We start from the raw sequence: 6000 nt of genomic DNA on the forward strand, positions 1-6000 counted from the left end.
GATTCTGGTTTTTCTCCCCCTCAAAAATGGAGTATAGCAAATCCAGGATGGGAACCCATCTTTATGTACATGATCACTTATGGGACATAGAGGTTCTTTATTTAGTGGGTCTTTATTTAATGTTTTTAAATATATTGAATTATTTGTGGTTGTATCTTTGTATTTTGTGAAATCAAAATAAAACTGAGAATGATTGCCTCATCCAAAAATTAAGTTACATTTTTGTAGGACAGACTCCATTCTTTTTTACAGGCCTTGGGTAATTTTTGACAAAAAACAGTGCTCGGAAATATAGATTTTCTGCTTGAATGTAAAGAGATTTGAAATAAGTATGCAGATTTACGTTGCTTTCATTACCATAAGTATATATAATCTAAAAGGAGACTTCCTCACTTAAGACTTTCTGAGTTTCAGGAATCAGGCTGGTAGGAGTTCATGACTGTGGTGTTTCCCAGGTAGAGTGGGTCTAGCCAGAAAGACAAAAGTCTCTAAAAGGATATTGGTGTCATTATAAGAAAGCCTGGGAAGTTTACAAACATTTCACATTTCTCTCATATTAGGAGACACTGATATCCTCAGCATGAAGGATCAAGTCACGGATACTCCCAGAACTAAGCTTCTAATTTTAAAGCTCTTGTATGCCTTACTGGTTACATGTTAGAACACTTTGATTCATAACTTCATCAGGCCCAGAGCTCTTGGTCCCAGAGGGTGACAGAAATAGAAAAGAGACAGAAAAATAAAATGCTGATTTGTTGTGTCTTTAGTCAAGCCTGGGTATGTAGAATTACTCACATCCTTCAAATGACCTTCATTTTTTTCTTTAACCATGCTGTTTTTCATGTAATGATGAAACCCATTCCTGCATCACGATCTTCTTCTTTTCCTTGTCTTAACTAATAGGACACCCTACCAGCTCTGTTACAATGCTGTGCTCCTTCATGCCTCCGTATCTCTTGCTTTTTTATCTCCTCTATATAATTCTTTTTCAAACTCAGGTCCTCAAACAGTTGAACTAATTGGATCAAATCATCCATAGTACAGGTTCAAGTATTAGAACAGAAAACTTTCACACTCAGAATTGGCAACATGTGACATGAAAGCAAGATACTTGCATTTGTAGTTAGTTTTTTCATTTGTCCTGGGGCCCATTCACATACAGCAATATCCTCTAAGTCTTAGAGTCTAAGTTATTCTAGTTTGGATATGACTCTAACCTATACTACACCGTGTAAGTTGTATGTTACCTCTTTAGTTACATGAAAAACTTAACACCAAAGTTTATGCTCATGAACATCTCAAGAAATTTGGACAAATCCAAATTATTTTAATGAATTGTTTATTTATTTATTCATTCATTTATCCATTCACTCGTGTGTGTGTGTGTGTGTGCGTGTGTGTGTACAGTCATGCACACAAGTACATGTGAAGGCCAAAATCATATTCAAATCCTCTGGATCTGGAATTCTAGGTGGTTGTGAGCTAGGCCGCTGGATGCAGGTACTTGAAACTAACCTCTTCCTCTGCAGAACAGGAAATACTTTCAGCCCCAGACCTACAACAAGATTTTTTTATAGCACAAATGTTTTCTTATGACTTATGCTGTAATAAAGAAGAAAATATACTGAAGTAACAGTATTTAATTTAAAAGGAGCCCATTAGATGTGTCTTTCAGAAAGGTACCTTCAGTGCCATCTGTTATTCAATTTTTGATAACTGACCTACTACAAAATTTGGATGTGCTCGTTTTCTTCACACCTTAATTGTGCAAAGTAGATCCTAATTTTCCTATAATACCTGACTAGGACAGAAGCTTGACTTTCACTATAAGGCTTATTTACACACACATACACACACACAAACACAAGCACACACACACACATGCACACACTTGCATACACCCATGTGCATGTACGTGCATGCTCTATATAGCTTCCATATCTTTAGAGACTCTTGTATTTGAAAATAAAATTTCTGACTATTCTTCAGGTATCATGTAGAATACTACCTATCCCATCAAGTCTTACCTGCATTCCACCACATAAAAGCAGTTTCCCATTTTTTGGAGATATTTTCACTTTATCTTTTTGTCTACACCTCACTCACTACGAGTCCTTTCTCCTTCACGTAAGGGGTTTTGTAATAGTATGCGTTCCTCTCCATTAGCCCATCAGCATTCTTTGTCACAAGGCTTTGGAATTAGCATGTGTTCTATTTTTGTGGATATACTAATAGAATCTGCTTTTGATAAATAACCTTATTAATGGAAAATGTAAACATCCATCACATTACATCTTTAATACTTAGCATTCCATGACCTATAAAAGGCAGTAAAAGCAGGTGTAAAAGTGATGAAGTTCCAAATAAGTGATTTCAAAATACACAATGATCTTTAAGCTTTTAGGGTTAAAAGGGGCTTGGAAGGCATTTACTCCTTTCAGCCAACAGTAATGATACATACTATAGAAACCTAGTGTGGGAAAGTGACTTAACAAACTTTACATGGCCACATACGGGGAGCATAGGTAAAAGCTGGAAGTGCTGATAAAAATTCTGATGATTTTTCTTCCCTATCTTGTGAAATTATTGCCATTACCACATCTGTAAACTCAGCAACAGCCTAGCTCAGCGTTTCTCAACCTATGGGTTGCAAACACAGGAAAACACCTATTCTAAAGATCTCAGGAACTGAGACACTGTTCAGTTGCAAAATTATAGTTATGAAGTAGCAACAAAGTACCTTTAAAGGTCTGAGGTCACCACAACATCAAGAACTGTATTGAAAGACCACAGCATTAAGAAGGTTGAGAGCAACTGCTCGAGACCAAAGTGTTTACCCAGAATGCAACAAAATGGCATTGTGTTCTTCTATCATGGCTATGGAGAGGTAGCTTTGTTATAGGAAACACCTCCACATTGTTTGACCCTCCTGTAACTACTCAAGTATCCCAATGAGCTTTTAACCAAATCTTAGGTTTGATATAATTTCATTCTTCGAAAGTATCAGGTAAATAAAGTCACATCTCAACTGTATACTTCGAGAATTTTCCTCTGAATCCACGTGTGTTTTTATTTATTGTGAAGCAAGAACATGATTTTGCATGAAACCAAAGAAAATAAGAGTAATTGGAGCCTGTGTTACAGGCATAATGGCAGAGAGCTTAAGGAAGGCTGAGATACCGAGTACATAGCTCATCTTGTTTGGGCAAGATTAGTACAAATTGCTCTAAAATAAAGGAACAGTCTATAAGAATAAGTTTTCTATGGTGTGTGATGAATACAAATTTTGGTATTTAAAACCCATATTATCTTATCAAATGAATGGGATCTGTCAAATGAGAGACATGTGAGTCATTCAGAGCATCTTATGACTTTTAGCTTCCCCTGACCCTCATTCACACCATCAGTTTGCCCTGGTGCTTCTCTTTCCTTCCGTAACAGACTTATCAAAACCCTAATACTTTGCTTTCATTTTTAAAACTTCTTGACCACATGAATGAAGCAAGAAAAGCAGAAACATTTTATCAGGCCTTTGATAAAAGCAGCAATAGCTGAGATCTCTAGTTTAATTTCTCCTTATCTCAAGGGTCTTCGAAGCCTTCAGACCAAGTCCCTCAGGAGAGTAGATATTTCGTTCCTGCACACTGTTTGTCCTTCCTGGATGTCATTGGGAGGATGATGCATTGTTTGTTATGATCTCTCAATAAAAGCCTCTGTTAAGATCCAGGGTTTCAGTCATGGCTGAAAGCACTATGGAAATTGTTTTTTTTTTTTTTCCATTACCATTTATCTTACCCTTTATCGCCTTAAAGAGGTGCTAACATTCCTCTTAGCAAGGAAGGGCAGTTTTTCTTATCTGGGCCTATGTTCCAATATGTTAATGAAAAAGATAAGGCTGAAGCTAAATTATTTCATTTCCTTTTTTTTTTTTAAAGTGATGCATAACAGGCATTTCATCGAGCAACACCAACCAAATTATATTTGCCCCACCTTGGTAGTGACATTTCTGGAGGAACAGAGCTATTGCTGATGGTTTGCAGAGAGGATAGTGTCTTTGCCATATAATTGATATTCCTGAATCCTATAAACACCATGCTCTCTAAAGAGCTGTATTTTAGACTACAGTGAGGTCCAGTTTTGTTCAAGAATTTTAGGGAATTGCAAGAGTTTCAAGCTCTACACACAAAGCTTCTCAGCACAAATGTTACTGACTAGGTGTTTGATTGTCTCTCTGTTAATACAGCCTTAAATGGCACGGTTTGAATAAAATATTCTAGAAATGGCATTTAAACTCCTGAAATATATAATACAATGATTCTGAATCTCCAGAATGCATGAAAATGAGCTGGAGAGGTTATTGCAAGGCACGCTCTGGTCCCTAACTGGTGGGATTCTGATTTAGTATGTTTTTGGAGGGGCACAACAATCTATACTTGTAGGAGGTGATATAGACATGCTGGTGCACGTGTCTTACGAGCAGTGCATACTATTCTGGAGTAAGTGAAAATTGACTCAGATAATTCTGATGCTCATTGCCATTTTCATAATTACCACACAAAAGGAACACCTTTGCAATAATTGCCTTCAATTGCTCAAATTAGTCATACTGAAGTCTAATTTTGTGCCTCATGTTTCTTTTTGAAATCTCTTTTCTTTTCTTTTGGTATAGCTCACTTTTCATTCCTCAGCAATAAGGACATTCTCAGTGGAATATTTGCGTCACTTCCTGCATGCCCAGCCCTTTCTACTGCATTGAAAATACCAGGCATTCTCTAGTAGAAAGGATCCATCATATTTTCATATTTTTTATAATTATATATTATACTACTTAGGTTGGAATATTTATGAAATTAAAGACTTTTCCTGGCAAACTTTCTGTTATATCTTCACAATAATCATGTAGTTTATCATAATTATTTATTAATTGCACAAAAAGACCTCCAAGGGACACAATCACATAATCCTTCAGAAAATATCTGATTTGAGTCTCCTACTGTATTGATGAGGTATTCAGATCCCAAAACACAAATAGGATTGGTCTAATAAGTCAATGAGTGCTTACTTTCATTTATCTATAGCTACAAGTTCACAAAACTTCAACATCCTCAGGGGGGAAAAACAGAATTGATGTGAAGAGGTGCTAAATTAACAAAGGTTAAGGAATGCCTGTGTCATTAAATTTTCTTCATTTACAGAAGGTGAAATCACCTATCTCATCCCTTATTCACTCGCTCATCACAGGTCCTCATGACGCTTCTTCATATTCTGTGTGTTGTATCTTGCAAAAGGATTTTAAGTGGATTTTTATGTGGAAGGGTTTATTGAGGAATGGTCTCACAACATCTGTGAATTATTCACAGAAAAATGAAATTCAAATTCAATTCCATAAGATGTGGAGAAACTTCAACTTGGTTCTTTGGAAGTGGTGAGAAACAGAAGGACCCAATTGCTTCTGCTGGCTGTGCCTTCTATTCTTTCTTATTTGAAGTATAGTTAGGAATAAATTATGCCATTTTGGAGTAGATACCCATAAATTAGGAAGATTGAAGAACTTAAGACAATGGGATAACGGAACAGCATTATAACACGAGCACCATCTTAGGGTTGGCAAGAGACTTGACTCTTGAGGGGTTCGCAGGTGTCCAGGAATATGTCCCCAGCTGGTACCTTGGGCAACTAAGGAGAGGGAACCTGAAATGACCCTATCCTATACTGATGAATATCTTGCATATCACCTTAGAACCTTCATCTGGCGATGGATCGAGGTAGAGACAGAGTCTCAATTTGGAGCAACGGTCTGAGCTCTTACGGTCCAAATGAGGAGCAGAAGGAGGGAGAACATGAGCAAAAATTCAGGACCACGAGGGATGCACCCACCCACTGTGACAGTGGAACTGATTTATTGGGAGCCCACCAAGGCCAGCTGGTCTGGGACTGAATAAGCATGGGTTGATTCCGGACTCTCTGAGCATGGCGGACAATGAAGGCAAATGAGAAGCC

Source organism: Chionomys nivalis, chromosome 11 (genome assembly GCF_950005125.1).
Source record: "Chionomys nivalis chromosome 11, mChiNiv1.1, whole genome shotgun sequence".
Lineage (NCBI taxonomy): Eukaryota > Metazoa > Chordata > Mammalia > Rodentia > Cricetidae > Chionomys > Chionomys nivalis.